Source organism: Pan troglodytes, chromosome 6 (assembly GCF_028858775.2).
Source record: "Pan troglodytes isolate AG18354 chromosome 6, NHGRI_mPanTro3-v2.0_pri, whole genome shotgun sequence".
NCBI lineage: Eukaryota > Metazoa > Chordata > Mammalia > Primates > Hominidae > Pan > Pan troglodytes.
Genome location: NC_072404.2, coordinates 43,334,219 through 43,352,063, shown reverse-complemented (window position 1 = coordinate 43,352,063; position 17,845 = coordinate 43,334,219). Strand labels below are relative to the sequence as shown.

Below are 17,845 nucleotides of genomic sequence, written 5' to 3'. Positions count from 1 at the left end.
ACATGATCCAGCAATCCCACAGCTGGGTATACCCAAAAGAAGGAAATCAGTGTATCAAAGAACTATCTATACTCCCATGTTTATTGCAGCCCTGTTTACAACAGCCAAAATTTGGAATCAACCTCAGTGTCCATCAACAGATGAATGGATAAAGAAAATATGGTACATATACACAATGGAATACTATTTAGCCATACAAAATGAATGAGATCCTGTCATTTGCAACAACATGAATGGAACCAGAGCTCATGATATGAAGTGAAGTAAGCCAGACACAGAAAGACAAACATCACATGTTCCCACTTATTTGTGGGATCTAAAAATCAAAACAATTGAACTCATAGAGATAGAGAGGAGAACAATGGTTACCAGAGGCTGGGAAGGGCAGTGAAAGGGTATGAGGAGGTAGGGATCATTAATAGGTATACAAAAAAATGTTCAAAAGAATGAATGAGACCTAGTATTTGATAGCACAACAGGGTGACTATAGTCAATAATAATTTAATTGTACATTTTAAAATAACTAAAAGAGTATAATTGGATTGTAACACAAAAGATAAATGCTTGAGGGGATGGATATGCCATTTTACATGATGGATTTTTATGCATTGCATGCCTGTGTCAAAACATCTCATGTACCCCATAAATATATACACCTACTGTATATCCACAGAAATTAAAATAAAAAATAGTTTAAAGAGAGAAAAGAGTGATTTATCTCTTAAGATAAATTTGGCAGCATGAAACAGAAATCCAAGGATGAGAAATGTACCAAATAGGAGTTTATGTTTCTCACAAATAAGTGTCGGAACCTGCAGTGGCTACTCCAGAAAGCCATCTAGGGTCGGACCTCTCTAGCCTCCTGCCCTGCCATTTTTAGCAGGTGGGTTGCCCTTATGGTGGAAAGATTGTTACCTAACCTACAAGATTCACCTCATATTCCAGGAACAAAGAAGGAAAAAGAGAAAGTAATACTTAGCAGTGCATCCACCAGTTCAGGAAATATTAGCTTCGATAGTTCTGCTTTCTGGGTCATGCAGCCAGCTGCAAGGAAATATGGGCTCATTGCTCCCAACAATTGGGTTCCATGAGTAAAAAAGAATGGGAAATGGTTATTGGATAATATTATAGAACCAGCCATGAATGCATTTCAAATAAAAGATGAAAGGCTGCATTCTTTAACACGAAGGGTTGGGACACTTGGCTAGCCATCTGGGGGAGAGGAGACTATTAGAACTCTACTTCATGTATTATATGAATCTAAATTTCATGTGGATCAAAAAATATTACAACTAAAAACAGAAATGGTACAATTACCAGGATAAATCACAGGTTAGTATCCACGTTATTATACAGTGGGTGATGCCTTTCTATGCCAAATGCTATGAGCAGAATTCATGAAGGGAAGGATCAATAGATCCCATTGTAAAAATGCTGAAAACTTTTTAGCAATAGCTTTTATATTTTATTATTTTATTTTTATTTACAAAAAAAGCCATGAATGAACACAATCCAACCAAAAGCTATTTACTAACAAAAATACATTCATTATATATGAAAAGGAAAACTAAAATTGGAACGATACAGAGAAGATTAGCATGGCCCCTGCGCAAGGATGACACGCAAATTCGTGAAGCGTTCCATATTTAAAAAAAAAAAAAAAAAAGAAAAGAATTCATATAACAAATGGCAAAGATCATCAACACAGTTTGCAAGAGAAAAGAAAATTAACCAACAGATACATGAAAATGTGTTTAATTTCATTATTTAGTAAAGGAATGCAAATTGGCAACAATGAACTGCCATGTTGTACCTATAAAACTCTGATGATACTCAGTGGTTAAGGTGGTCAGGATACAGACCAGGAGAAATGGTGGAACTGCTTGTCGGTGGGCAATATAACAGTAGATGTATCAAAATCTTTAAATACCTTAAATGCCACTGCTAATGTTTTATTCTATGAAAATCTTTAGAGATCTGTGAAAAGTTTAGCTATGAAACTTTTATGACCATATTGTATTTGGAATGAAAATTTGGAGAAGCATAAATGTTCACCATAGGAGGTTGGGTAAATAAATTTTGTTTTACAATATAACTTTATTTGGTCATTATTAATTAGCCTATGCTGAAATTTTATTGTTATAGAAATATTCTCCTGGTATATTTAATAGAATGTATAGGTTAAAAAAAATTAAAAAGCGATTGACAAACAGAGATTGAGAATAAGACACAGAGAGACATACAGAGAAGATTGAGAAGAATATATATTCAGAAGGATATATAAACATTTATAAATGTGGCTATGTTATGAACACAGGGAGGGGAACAGCACACACTTGGGCCTGTTGGGGGGTGGGGGACAAAGGGAGGGAGAGCATTAGGACAAATAGCTAATGCATGCGGGACTTAAAACCTAGATGACAGGTTGATAGGTGCAGCAAACCACCATGGCACACATACATCTATGTAACAAACCTGCACGTTCGGCACTTGTATCCCGGAACTTAAAGTAAAACAAACAAACAAAAAAAAATGTAGCCATTTAAAGAAAATTTTGGTGTGTTTCATTTTGTGTCTTAAATTATATGTATTTTCTTTACCTTTATACGATGAATATACAATGTTTGTAATAACAACAAAAGGGAACAAAATCTATGATCCTAATCATGAATAAAATTACACCAAAATAACAATATTTACCTCTGGGTAAAAGGACTATGGGGTTTTCATTTTTTTTTTTTTTTAGGCTTTTCTGTATTTGCCTTCATGAACAGGTAAAACTTTTGTAATCGGAATTTTAAAATACTATTTTTTAAAAACAGCACCAAGATGCTCTCCGTTGCCCTCATAATAGGGTCTAAAGTTTATTCAAATGTATGTAAGTTCACTCACTATCTGGCCTTTGCTCACCACACCTTCTCTACTATAGTCCAAGACTGGAATGAACTACTCTCAGGTCTCCAAAAACAGCAAAGCCTACTCTCCCACTGGGTACCAGCTCCTGAAGACATGCCCTTCACTGATTTCTCACAACCCCTTCTGCTGGAAAACCCCCTCACCCTGCACCACAGAGCTAGGTGGGCCAGGTACCCCAGGAATACCCACATCATTGTGTGAATCCCAGCCTATTCTATTTTCTGTTTGCTTGCCTTCCTCATTCCCTCAACTCTAAGCTCCTGCAGGACAGCACCTAGTGGGTGGTCAACAGGTTTTGCTGTCAATGGAGGCAATAAATGAGAAAGAGCAAGAATGAGACCAGTCTCCCCTGTGCCTTGGATCTCATTTACTTTATCTCATTGAATCCCAACCAAGATCTCATGAAGTAGGTATTATTGCCCCTCTTTCCCAGATAAGGAGACAAAAATCCAAAGAGTTAAGAATCTGCATCACCCTCAACAGCCCCTAACGCATAGTCAGTGCTAATAATTATACAACTAAAGACCACGTGTAGTCTGTGGTCATTTCTCTAAAGGCAAAATTAAATGAAGAACCAATCTAATTATCTATATGATTAAAACAAAAAGCACCTTGCTAGGAAAATGAGATAGGGAGTGGAAATAGGAACACGATGTTTATTTTACTTTTTCTTTTTTTGTCCAGAATCCTTTTGGATAGCTACATAGAGTGACTGAATTCATCTGCATTAAAACCCCTTGAGAATTTTTATAGTTTGAACCAAAGCAGGATAATGAAGTGAACCCTTCTAGGCAGGAAGGCAAAAGCAGACTTAAAAGATGATTCCTCTGTGTTACTTGGCCTTTATAGAATGAGCCATGATGAGCTCCTCGAAAATGCATTATTGATGTGATGTAATAAGGCAAGCTTTCTTTTTCCTTTTCAAATAATGACTTATTTTATATTAATCGTGCCATGAAACATTGCCACTAAAGGTTGTTTTTCAGCACAAGTGAATTGTATTTGATTTCATGCTTTGCCTTTTCCATCTATTGCAATAGCTCTCATGTTTTGTCAATGAGGTTTTATTCATATCATTATTTGATTTCTCATTCAGCATGGACTCAATGGATTCAAGATATTTTTCTTTCCTCAATTATGCCTTTGTTCCCCTATTTTCAGTTTTCTTTGATTTCCAAGTGATTTCTGGTTAATTCATGCTTACCTTCATATTCCATTTATTTTATCTTCTTCTATAAGAAAACTCTTTAATTGTGCTACATTAAAAAAAGATATGTTTGCAAATAATTAGATATTTAGTTTTTTTAAAGGGCTGCCTATTCCTAATGTCTTGAAAAATATTAAACTCCACAGTCCTGTTTTCTCATTATACATGCAAATTCCAATTGCATGCAAGGTTGTTATTGGAGTACCAGGACAAACAAACTCAAAATCCAAATAAAGGGATTTTATTTAGAATACCAATTAGATGGGGAATATTAATTAGGATTTGATACAAAATTTATGAATCCAAATTACACATAATTAATGTTCTTCCCCAGCTACATTTGGTAATGATTTATTTTCTATTTAGTATTCAGTTGGCATAACTTGTAAATGCATACTCATAAATGCATGTCCGTTTTCTTTCTTTCTACAATGGAAAGCCTTCTGCATGCCAGGCACCGTGCTAGATGCAGTCTCAATTTACATGGAGCTTGTGGCTTGTGGTCTAGGAGACAGACAATGAAATCACACTAATGAATATATAATTTCTTTAGGGCACTGACATGAGTGCCCTAAAGAAATGGAGCACAGGCCCAGAAGCTTCTCCAGGCTGGGCCAGCCAGCTGAGACCTCAGGATGAAACAGAGGTAACAAGGGTTTGCCCTCTGCACCTCCACCCTGAGGTTCACTCCCTGCAATTAGGCATATGCTCCCTTAAACCTTTAAACGCAGTATCTGAAAATTCTGTTGGATTCCTGCCCTATCACACGGAGACATTTTCCCTACTAAATGCTTGAGCTGAAAAACTTGCTAGACCTGACCTGGCCTGAATTTTGAAATTCAGTGGCCTGTCCAGTTAGAAAGTCTTCTGCTTCTATTGTTGGCCATAGCTGCCCACCTACTAAGCTTCATTTAAAACGTGTAGTCCAAAGTTTTCAGCTGTCCACAGCCAGGGGAGACTGTGGGACAATGGCTGGACAATGTGGAGTGTGGGGCTCCTGTGGAGTCAGGGGCTTCAGTAGCAAGGAACAGGCGCTCCCTGGACAACTCAGTCCTGTTTCATCGTTGTTCACAAATAAATTCCCTTTGCACCCCCAACACATACACACACACACACACACACAGAGAGAGAGAGAGATTGAGACTTCACATTAAGATGTGTACCCTTGGTTAGAAACATTAGAAAACAAGTGACAAAGCAAAGTGCTGGAGTCCATCTAGAAAACCTTAAAGCCAGAAAAGGAACTGAGTGAGTAAAAGGAAGAAATGGCCTTTTGGCAAATGCACATGGTGAAGGCAGAACTTACACTTGGGAAAGGCTGACTGGACCCAAGGTTCGGTGAGTTTGTATTTGGTGCTTGATGACTTCACATGGTTCACATGAGGTAAGTATCATCTTATGGAATTACAGAAAAACACAACTCAGAACTTGTCCAAGGTCACCTGGCTTCTAAGTGGTAAAGCCTAAATTCAAACTCACTCATTCAGAGTTCATTTCATATCCTTATTTGGGGAGAAAATGTTAAAATTAAAAACATAATAAAAAATCCAGAGTTCATCCTGTGATGGCTAGAAAGCTCGTGTAGAAGACCCTGGGTGGAGAAGGAAAGGTTCTATGATCTGCTCATAGCAGAGACACCAAGATCAATCAGAACAAATTATCCATCTTTGGAGAGAACCAATTATTTCCAGAGTAAAAAAAAAAAGGCCTATATAATATTTTAATTTATTCAGTTCTCCAGTTGATAATCTTTAAGAATCCAGATGGAAGGGTGACACTTTCATGTTTTTTCTCAATCTGCTCCTTTGTTCTCCCATCCCTTGTCTAATTTTTACCCTAATTTCTGTAATAATATGAGCTACGTGTTTAACAAATATTAGTTTATTATCTTGATTCTTCTGTTTCCTAGATGTTTATTGTGATCAATAAAAGTATAACATCAATTCTGTATTTGTGAAGGGAAATTCGTGGGAATGTGTGGGAAAGAAACATGTAAACAGTCACTAGTTTCCAAGATACTTGCATAATAATAAAAAAAAAGCATTCATTCTTACCACAACACTGCAAGTCTATATTATTCATACCATTTTACATAGAGATAAACAGAGATTTAAAATCAAGGTCCTAAGATCATGTGACCCACAGGGTATTTGCCATGAAGTTACTGCACTGTAATATCTAAGTCTGCTACAATGGGGGAAAGGTGGTAATTAATGACGTTCCTCAGCAGTGTCACAAAATGACACAATTAGGGAATAAATTCTAGATTTGAAGTTAATCTTCTCACTGCTATCACCAGAGGGTGCAGAACGCTGATCCTGCAGGCAAACACAGCCACCTGAACGACCACAAACAGCAGACAGTGGGAGATGGTGCTGGGGGCTGTGGCATTACAAGCCATTCCTGAGGCTACCCAGCAGCAGCTAAGGACTGTGAGAAGGATGAAAAGGCAGGATGGAGATATTGCTTCATAGTGTAAAGGACAAGAACAGAGAGCTGCAGAAAGATGTTGAGTCAGACCCCACCAGGACTAGATCTTTGACACCAGTCACAGAGTGAGCAGAGTCAGGACATTAACAGTAAAAGCCTCTTGCATATTCTTTAGAGCTCATCAAATATGACCAGAGTTATTTCATCAGGTGTACATGGTTCTTCTACTGACAACAGAAGAGTAAGGGCTGACTATATGGGCTAGTGCAAAAGTAATTGCGGTTTTTGCCATTAAAGTAGTGGCAAAAACCGCAATTACTTTTGCACCAACCTAATACAAACCTATCATCTTCATAAGGTCCTAAACTAAAGCACCCATGAAGGTGTTGCTTTGTACCTCTCTCTGGGTGCTGAAGTAACAAACATGACAACAGATGACCACCAAGACAGGTACACAAACTGGGTACACAGACTGCAGCTAGTTGCTGGGACAAGGTTGGAGTGTTCTGCTTAATAGAAGAGGAATTTATTTTAATGGAAAGTGAAAGGAGGAGAAAGGAGCCAGTGGATTCTGTGGGGAAAGAAAAACAAAGTATGGTCTAGGGACCATACTGCCAGAAAGTGACTTTAAAGAACAGAAATGCCCAATTGAAGATTTTAAAGTTATTGTCTGTGGAATGTCTGATGAAAACACCCTCCTCTGCCCACAAAGGACTCTTCAGTAAAGTCTGCATTGTTCCCCAGTGTTTTCCATTAATGGATTCTTAGCAGAGAATCGACCAAGTGCTGAGCTGGGCATCTGGGTTGGTGCTAGGCAAAGACGGCTGCAGGAGCCTGGGGACATGGGACAGCTGACACAGGCAAGGCCTCCCAGTTGGGCATACCATTCACTGTGCTTAGAGTGAAGATTCTGATAGAAGTAGTGGGGAAGAGAAGAAGAAGAAACAAAAAGAGAGGATGAAGGAAAAAAAAAGAAAGAGAAGGAGGAGGGGAGGAAGGAAGCAAGCAGCACAAGGTTGTTTTTGAATGTGCAGAATTCTCTTTGGATGTGCAGAGCTCCAGAATTGAAATCAAGTGTCAAAGCCCTGCATTTTCTACTAAAGTGTAAGCATACAACAAAATCCCTGTTTCTAAAAAGTCAGCCCACTGTATGAACTTAGTCCATGCTGAATTCAGAAAGCAGAGGAAGCTTGAAGGGTTCCCATGACACAGTGAAAACACCCAAACTGTCAGAAGGGCTTCCCAAGCCTTCCACCAAACAGCTCCAGGCTACTGGTCTAACCTTATGTTCCACTTCCAGGAGCAGCTCTATAGTCTGCAGCATTTCGCACTGTATGCTGTCTCCCTCTGGACGTCCCTGTTGTCTCCCTTCTTCACCTACCTAAGTCTTTTGCATTCTTCAAGTTCCTGCTTGCATTATGCCAGCCCTCCCCACCTATCAGGAGATAGGTGCAATTCCCTTCCCAATCTCCTCACTCTGTGTGTCTGTTGTCTAGATCATCTTAAGCCACCTATGCAACCATTTACAGACTCAGCACAGTGAGGGGACCTAATTGGTTCCCAATAAATGTAGATTGCCTTGAAGTTAAAGATGTTGTGTCTCTAACAATATTTGCAGTGAAGCTAAATAATCTGGCTTAACAAAGTGTTCCCTCTAGAGGTTTCCCCAGGAAGATAAGGAAAATCACATTGCAGTGATCTAACTCAGAATTCGGATGCAGCAAACCTAGCATGGCTGTCTTACAGGTTGCTCCTGTGACAGCTGGTGTCTGATTTAGAAGTTGCCTGCCCAACCAGATATGTGTTTCTGTTAGATCCCATTAGGAGGATGAAATAGTGCCCAACAGACAAAAAGTCCCATTGATCTCGTTTCATTCAGCTACACTCATATTTGTGCCTATATGCCAGCCAGATCTAGTGTCAAAATAACCAGAGCACCAAGTTTTTGAGGCGAGTCATGGGCTTGGGTGGGCACATTACAGGGAGCTTATTGGATGCTCTGGGAGATATGCATGCCAAGATGCCATTGGGGTTTCTAATTTCTTGGCCCGGGTCCTCATTGCACCAGCAGGAACCACAACTCCAGCGGACACCAGGGGACTGTCTGTGAGGCCCTTGTGACAAGGCAGCAGATCTGATCTTCTGAACTCCAGGAATGCAGTGCCTGCCTCTTTTTTAATGCCCTAACTGGCACAGAAATTCCATCCTCTCGAGAATACCACATGAGACAGAAAAGCAGTGTGGTGAACAAAGTGTCCCGAAATTGAAATGCTGCCCGTTTATTCCATGAGAACTTACACCCAAATGGAAACAAACATAACATTACAAAATGGTTTATGTCCTTTTTCTTATTTGCCTTTGCCAACATTATCCTTCAGAGCCACATACTGCCCTTTTTAAAAGACCCCTCTCAGATGGTGTCTGGACACAAACATCACTAACAGAAGAGCAGACACTGCTGAGCAGCATAGCCTGCCCCTGCTTCAGCTGGCTTCTTCCAGCTGGCACCATTTGAATATGAGGGAGGAAAAATGGTAAAGAAAAGAGCTGTATTAGACAGACAGGGAGAGTTAAAGGGAGACAGAGTGAGCCAGAAAGAAAGAGAAAGACAGAGGCAGGAAGGGAAGGAAATAAAGTCTGAGGCATAAACAAAGACAGAAGAATGTACAGACAGACATACAGAGCCTGGCAGAGCAGGCTGATGGACAGACAGACATACCACCAAGGGGGCTCCAAGACACCCTTCACCCAAGCCACTTCCAGGGCTACTCTGGGCTAAAGGGCATCCAAGACCACTTTCCCCAAAATACCACTCCCTCTGCTCCCGATACACTTCCTCCACTCTGTCCTCTCCTAAAACACATCAGTCCTCTATGACTCCAGGTACTCAGAAAGACCCAGCCTAGGATGACAGCAACAACGAGATACTTCACAGACAGACTGAGTAGGAAATAGACTCAAGGAAAGAGACAAGGGGAAAATGTCCTGGGGAGAAGAAAAGAGAGTGAGAAGGAGGAGACAAGATGATGCTGTGACAAGGTGGGCTGATACGATATGGCTCTGTGTCCACACCCCAATCTCATGTTGAATTGTAATTCTTAATATTGGGGAAGGGACCTGGTGATTGGATCTTGGGGGTGGATTTCCCCCATGCTGTTCTCATGATAGTGAGTGAGTTCTCACAAGATCTGATGGTTTAAAAGTATGTGACATGTCCCCCTCCCTTGCTTGCTCTCTCCTGCTGTCATGTGAAGAAGGTCCTTGCTTCCCCTTTGCCTTCTACCATGATTGTAAGTTTCCTCAGGCCTTCCAGTCATGCTACCTGTTAAGCCTATGGAACTGTGAGTCAATTAAACCTTTTTCTTCATAAATTACCCAGTCTCAGATAATTCTTTATAGCAATGTGAGAATGGACCAATATAGAAAATTGGTACCAGAACTGGTACCCAGAGTGGGGCACTGCTATAAAGACAACTGAAAATGTGGAAGCAACTTTGGAACTGGGTAATGGGCAAAAGTTGGAACAGTTTGAAGGGTTCAGAAAAGATAGGAAGATGTGGGAAAGTTCGGAACTTCCTAGAGACTTATTGAATGGTTTTGACCAAAATGCTGATAGTGATATGGACAATGACGTCCAGGCTGAGGTAGTCTCAGATGGAGATGAGAAACTTATTGATTGAGAACAGGAGTAAAGTTCTCTCTTGCTATGCTTTTTTTTTTTTTTTTTGAGACAGAGTTTTGTTTTTGTTGCCCAGGCTGGAGTGCAATGGTGTGATCTTGGCTCACCACAACCTCCACCTCCTGGGTTCAAGCAATTCTCCTGCCTCAGCCTCCCGAGTAGCTGGGATTACAGCCATGCACTACCACACCTGGCTAATTTTGTATTTTTAGTAAAGACAGGGTTTCTCCATGTTGGTCAGGCTGGTCTCGAACTCCTAACCTCAGGTGATCTGCCTGCCTCAGCCTCCCAAAGAGCTGGGATTACAGACGTGAGCCACCGCACCTGGCCATCTCTTGCTATGCTTTAGCAAGGTGATTGGTGGCATTTTACCCCTGCCCTAGAGATCTGTGGAACTTTGAAATTGAGAGAGATGATTTAGGGTATCTGGCAGGAGAAATTTCTAAGCAGCAAAGCATTCAAGAAGTGACCTGGCTGTTTCTAAAAGTGTACACTCATATGCATGAACAAAGAGATTATCTGAAACTGAAACTTATATTTAAAATGGAAGCAGAGCATAAAAGTTTGGAAAATTTGTAGCACAGCCATGTGGTAGAAAAGAAAAACCCATTTTCTGAGGACAAATTCATGCCTGCTGCAGAAATGTGCATAAGTAAAGAGAAGCTGAATGTTAATAGCCAGGACAATAAGGAAAATGTCTCTAGGGCTTTCAGATAACTTCATGGCAGCCCCACCCATCACAGGCCTGGAGGCCTAGGAGAGAAAAGTGGTTTCATGGGCCAGGCCCAGGGCCCTGCTGCTCTGTCAGCCTCAGGACATGACACCCTGCCTTCCAGCCACTCCAGCTCCAGCTATGGCTAAAAGGGGCCAAGGTGCAGCTGGGGCCATGGCTTCAAAGGGTGCAAGCCCCTAGCCTTGGCAGCTTCCATGTGGTGTCGGGCCTGTGGGTGTGCAGAAGGCAAGAGTTGAAGCTTGGGAGCGCCTGCCCAGAATTCACAGGATGTATGGAAATTCCTGGATGTCCAGGCAGAAATCTGCTGCAGGAGCAGAGCCCTCATGGAGAACCTCTATTAGGGCAGTGTGGAGGAGAAATGTGGGGTTGGAGCCCCCATACAGCGTCCCCACCTGGATACTACCTAGTAGAGCAGTGAGAAGAGGGCCACCATCCTTTAGATGCCAGGATGGTAGATTCACTGACATCTTGCACTGTGCACCTGGAAAAGCCACAGGCACTTAACCCCAACTGTGGGTTTATCAGCTGTGGGGGCTGTACCCTGCAGAGCCACAGTGGCAGAGCTGCCCAAAGCCATGGGAGCCTACCCCTTGCATCTTCATAAATTATGCTGGCAGAGGGCAGAAGCATTGATGAAGTGTTTGTTTTAAATAGCAATTTTTAAAATTCTTGCTACTCTGAACTGTGGCTTCACCAAAGAACCCTATTTAAAATGTGGCAACACTCAGTGGAAATTTGCATGGGAACTTTGGCTGCAAAGCCTGCCTCAGGAAAGCAGCCCTATTTAAAAACTGCTATATGAATGCTACTGTCTTTGTGTTTTCCTGGGTCACTAGCCTAGGAGACCACAGTTGAGAAAATGTAATGTGAGACACAGAGTCAAAGGAAATTATTTTGAAGCTTTAAGATTTAATGACTGCCCTACTGGGCTTTGGACTTGCATGGGGCCTGTAGCACCTATGTTTTGGCCAATTTCTCCCATTTGGAATGGGAGCATTTACCCAATGCCTGTACCTCCATTGTATCTTGGAGGTAACTAACTTGTTTTTTATTTTACAGGCTCACAGGTGGAAAGGACTTGCCTTGTCTCAAATGAGACTTTGGACTTGGACTTTTTGGTTAATGCTGGAATGAATTAAGACTTTGGGGGAATGTTAGGAAAGCATGACTGTGTTTTGAAATGTGAGAAGGACATGAGATTTTGGAAGAGCCAGGTGCCAAATGATATGGTTTGGCTCTGTGTCCTCACCCAAACCTCATGTAAATTGCAATTCTCAATGTTGGGGGAGGGACCTGGTGGGAGGTGATTGGATAATGGGGGTGGGTTTCCCCCTTGCTGTTCTTGTGATGATGAGTGAGTTCTCACGAAATCTGATGGTTTAAAAGTGTTTAGCACTTCCCCCATCACTCTCTCTCTTTCTTCTGCTACAATGTGAAGAAGGTCCTTGTCCTTTACCTTCCATCATAATTGTAAGTTTCCTGAGGCCTCCCAGTCATGCTTCCTCTTTAGCCCATGGAACTGTGAGTCAATTAAACCTCTTTTCTTCATAAATTACCCAGTCTCTGGTAGTTCTTTACAGCAGTCTGAGAACAGATTAATACAGGGGCTATCTCCTCCAAAGCCAACTTGAGGGAGTGGGGATGGGTATAGGGCTTCACCTGCACTGGGGTCCAGACACCCCAGGAGGAGGAGTGGGAGCCTTTCTCTGCATACCTTTGTAACTCTGGTGCCAGCTATCTGGAGATCTTTGAGTCCTCCAGCCTTTAGAACTGACCCTTATTAATATTTAAACGATGGTGGCTTATATACACTTAAGTCTATAGTACTCGAGTATCATGATATTCTGCAACTCATATGCAAATGGCTCAATAAATAAATAAATATACAAATAAAAAGTTAAAACATATATAGAGAAAGATAAATAAAGTAAATATGGCAAATGTTAATTCTTGACTCTATGTTGTGGAAACACAGGATGTCAGAGGGCTTTCCTTTTAACATTTCAGGATGTTTAAACTTCTTATTTATTATAGGTTGGAATTGTTTTAAAAATAAAATAAGAAGACAAAACAGTGGGTGCAGCTTTGATATGGTTTGGCTCTGTGTCCCCACCTAAATCTCATCTTGCAGCTTCCATAATTCCCACGTGTTGTGGGAAGGACTTGGTGAGAGATGACTGAATCATGGGGGTGGGTCTTTCCCATGCTGTTCTCCTGACAGTGAATGGGTCTCACGAGATCTGATGGTTTTAAAAATGGGAGTTTCTCTGCACAAGCTTGCTCTTTGACTGCTGCCATCCACATAAGATGTGACTTGCTCCTCCTTGCCTTCTGCCACGATTGTGAGGCTTCCCCAGACACGTGGAACTGTAAGTCCCACTAAACCTCTTTCTTTTGTAAATTGCCCAATCTCGAGTATGTTTATCAGCAGAAAACAGACTAATACAAGCTTCTTTCCCAGACATGATGGAAAATACAGGGTGCACTCCTATTTCTTCCAGGCATTGCTTATGTAGAATCCACTGCATCACTTTCATCCTCCTGCTGAGTCTGCCACATTATTCTCCTCTCACATTTGCTGGTGTTCCCCCTTCTCTTTACTCCACATTGACCCAAAGATGGAACATTGCCCCTTCTTCCTGGATTCTCACAAACCCCACCCCCACAGAGGTTGTGACCAATCACCTTTACTACGGATTTGGAGGCAAAGATTGGGGGCAGGGCTTCTATTACAGAACATCAACAGACAAAATGGAATATTTTGCAATCAAAATTTAACTAATTTTGCCTTTACAGTTTAAAATGAATGATATACTTTACTATCTTATACTTGTAATATTATTTCTAATACAGTGAGAAAACTGAAGGGCAGCCTTGCTGTTTTTAGAGGTCCCCTGGCCAGCCCTAACACAAGAAGGGCCAGATTCAGGTATTTTTATGGGTCATCTCTTCTCAAGACCCAGCTCTGTCATGTTGCTCATCTGGTTCCCTTTCCTCCTTCACCCCCTCACTCCTCTGTCCACAAAAACTCTAAATTCAGCTTGATTTCTTATGCAGAGCCATTCAATTCTCTCTATATTGTGCCCTCTGCTTCCAAATGGTGTGGCTGCTTGTACAGTAGGAGGGGAGCTGCCCCCTACGGAGCCACATATCTATTAATTCATTTGGTTAAGCAGAAAACGATTTGGCCCTAAGAGCAATTATGCTAGCAGAGGGCAGAAGCATTGATGAAGTGTTTGTTTTAAATAGCAATTTTTAAAATTCTTGCTACTCTGAACTGTGGCTTCACCAAAGAACCCTATTTAAAATGTGGCAACACTCAGTGGAAATTTGCATGGGAACTTTGGCTGCAAATCCTGCCTCAGGAAAGCAGCCCTATTTAAAAAGAACTATATGAATGCTACTGCCTTTGTGTTTTCCTGGGTCACTAGCCTAGGAGACCACAATTGAGAAAATGTAAAGAAGTCTACCCTCAGCTCATTTTCCCAACCTGGTTATCTACCCAACTATCATTTGTATTCTTGACTCAGCCCTCCTGCTGACAGCTCTATTCAGCCACCTTGGCTTCTATTCAATCTCTTGGACCCAGATCTCAAATCCCCTTTGGGGCCTTTCTTTGTTCATTCCTACTACAGGGTCGAGGACCTGTTCTGGATCTACTCTGTTCCTGGAATCTCTGCTTTCCATGCATTGTCTGCAATGTTTGGCCTCCTGTGAACAGGACTCAATGACCTCTGTCCCTTATATCACTTTGCCACCCCAAACGTGCACAGCCAGTGTGAAAACCTTCAGGAACAGAATCCTTGCCCTGTCACTTCCTCCACAGTCCCAACTCTCACAGAAGTTTCTTGTCAGAGAGGCAAGTTCCAATTCTTCACTTTGGGGGAAGCCACTGCTCTCTCTGCCTTGTTTCTGTAAGGTCCTCTGAACAGGCTACACCATGGTTGAGCCATTGTGACTCCTGTGACCCACACCATACAGGCCTCCTGCAGTCACAAAGCCTGGAGCAACAAGAGAAGCACTAAAGAAGAAGAAACAGCTAGTTCCTGCCTTAACTGATTAACCGACCTTGCAACAATCCTCCAATGTGATATGTTCCTGCCCTACCCTAAATAATCAATTGACCCCGTGATATCGTGCATTGTGACCTTCTCCCACCTTGTGACTATGCACCCTGTGACATTCTTCCCCTGCCCAAAAAAACTGCCCCTAACTATAACTTTCCACTGCTTACCCCAAACCTATAAAACCAGTTCCACTCCCACCACCCTTCGCTGACTCCTTTCTCGGACTCAGCCCACTTCCACCCAAGTGAATAAACAGCCTTGTTGCTCACATTTAGCCTGTTCAGGTTGTCTCTTCAATTAGACATGTGCATAACAATTTCTAGAACTTTGGATCATCAGAAAGAACCGTGGAAACATCACTGGTCTAAGACCAACCAGAGCCCTCCTGATTCTGAGCAAGACAACCTTGGAGTCTTTTGTTTGCAATAAACTGCAAACTTCAGAACTATAATAAGAAATAGAGACTTATTCAAGGTTCTCACTCTCCCATGCCCTATTAAAGGAAGTACCAGGAAATATTTAAATAGCACCTGCACCCCTGGATTGAGGCTTCTTCAGCTGCAGAGCCATCCAACTCCAGAGATGCTAGAGCACCTATTAGAGCCACCAAAACTCTGTGAGTCATCAGAACAACTCATACCAGGGCAGGGCACCCGTCTCTGCACTCTTATTATTTCATTCAGGCCAAAAGTTACAGTCATAATCTTGTCTTATCAGATTTGGGACACTCTGGAACAAATGTCATCCTAATTTTGGTAGAAACATAAAAGCAAGTAAGCATGATTTATAAACAAAGGGCTTTCAGCCTAGGATTTGCAAAAGTTCTCCTTCACTTTTATAATTTAGTCTATCTACAGAGGGACATTTAGACCTTACTGAACCTTTCCAAAAATTCTGCAACTAAGAGTCACAGCCTGTTAATCCTATCTGCTTTCCTGGAGTCAGGGGGTCTCTTATAACCACTACATGCCAGCAGGTGCTGTTCTAGGAAAATCTGTCTTCTTTGAGGAGCTTCTTCCCCCATACCGTGCTCTCACATGTACACCCCTGTAGTCTATCTCAGTGACTGGTGACCTCTTCCTCCTGGGCCAGAGTCCTTCCCCCGGGGTGGTATAAATAAAGCTCAGAAGAGACAGCTCTTTCCTCTCCTGAGATAAGATTTGAAAACTTTGAGTTCAGAACCACCAGCTTCACCTGTGTCACAGGGCAAACCCCAAAATTGGGGTCAGCCCAGGAAGCCAAGTGGGTCCTTAGCTATATGCAGGAAAGAATTCAAGAGCAAGCCAACTGAGTAAAGTGAATACACATTTATTAAGAAAGTAATGCAATAAAAACGTGGCTACTCCATAGGCAAGGCAGCCTTGAGAGCTGCTGGTTGGCTATTTTTATGATTTATTTCTTGATCATATGCTAAACAAAGTGTGGATTATTCATGAGTTTTCCGGGTAATTTATTGGGGGTGGGGAGTGGGGTGCCAGGTTGCCATGGCATTTGTAAACCCTCATGGCACTGGTGGGAGTGCCTTTTTGCCTGCTAGTGTGTTATAATTAGCATATAATGAGCAGCAAGGGTAACCAGAGGCCACTTCTGTTGCCTTCTTGGTTTTGGTAGGTTTTGCTCAGCTTCTCTACTGCATCCTGTTTTATTGGAGGGGTCTTGTGTCCTGTGTCTTGGGAAACCAGTGCCGCCAAACTCCTATCTCTCACCTGTGCCCACTGCATATCCCCAGTTTACCTGCAGGAGGAGAGAATGAACATAACACAAACAAGAGCAGCGGAGGTTGAGTGACCCTGCGGGTGCCTGAGTTTTCGGCATGAGAAGTTCTCAGAAGAGCCCTGGGCACAGCCTTCCCCAGGTTCTGCTTTTAGGTTCTGTTTTTCTATTTTGATGGTGGTGTTGACTTTCTAAACCACCCTGATCATTCCAATAAATCTTTTCATGTTTAGACGGACTCAAGCTGGTTTTCTATTACCTGGAACTCAAAGAATCCTAACTAACAAATGGCCCATAATTTATCTTCATCATTCAAATAATTACTATGTGCCAAGTATTACATCAGACCTTGAGGAAATGTGGATGAATAGGTTGGCCTCTGCCCTTAAGGCATTCAGAATCCAGAGGAAAGAGGCATGGAGTAGCACTCCTTTCCCTGAGTTCCCAGTTCCTGGACTTCCCACCTTGCATGCCAATGAGTTGTGCACGGGACACTCCACCCCACTGTGTCCCCCGGGGGCAGTGGCTGCCCTTTTTGCCCCTCAAATTCCCATTACCTATGGCAATCATAAAGACCCTATGAAGCCTTGTTATGGGAATAAGTGAAATGCAGTAATAACAGTAATGCTGCTTTATGGTTTTCAAAGCCCTTTCAGATAAATCATCTCAAATGTCAAGAATATGCAGTTTCAGGGATCTTTATAGCACAAAATTGACGTTTTCTGGGCATCAGAGCCAAATAAAAACAACGATCAACTTCCTTCCTTTTCTTATCTAATCTTAATTTGGCTTTCTAAATAGGCTTCCTGCCTATGAAAAGAATGGGCTGATGGTGGGGAGCTGGGGAGCAGGAAGGGTGATAAAGGTACCTGGGTAACTTGGTCACATTTTCTGAAAATCAAATGAATTGGTTTCTGCTGAAGAGAAATGTCAGGGCCTCAGGTACCCAAAGGCCTGATCCTCTGTGAAAGAAAATACCATCTCGTGATCCCAGACTCACTACACCAAAGGGAAAGTTAAGCTTGGACAATAGAAGGCCACATACCTCCCCAATGGCCTCCTGCAGAAATTGCTCACAAGGAAATTCCCTGTGAGCCCCT

At 42.0% G+C, this 17,845-nt stretch overlaps 1 protein-coding gene and 1 non-coding gene across 5 annotated transcripts in view; one reads left to right on the top strand and one right to left on the bottom strand.

The window, feature by feature from the left end:
* NME8 (NME/NM23 family member 8) overlaps window positions 1-17,845 on the bottom strand; it is a 405,025-nt gene that overhangs the window by 330,796 nt on the left and 56,384 nt on the right. The gene's annotated exons all lie outside the window — the stretch shown is intronic.
* LOC112209980 (U6 spliceosomal RNA) lies at window positions 1,548-1,650 on the top strand. The gene has a single exon (XR_002944950.1). It is a non-coding gene; the product is annotated as a U6 spliceosomal RNA (small nuclear RNA).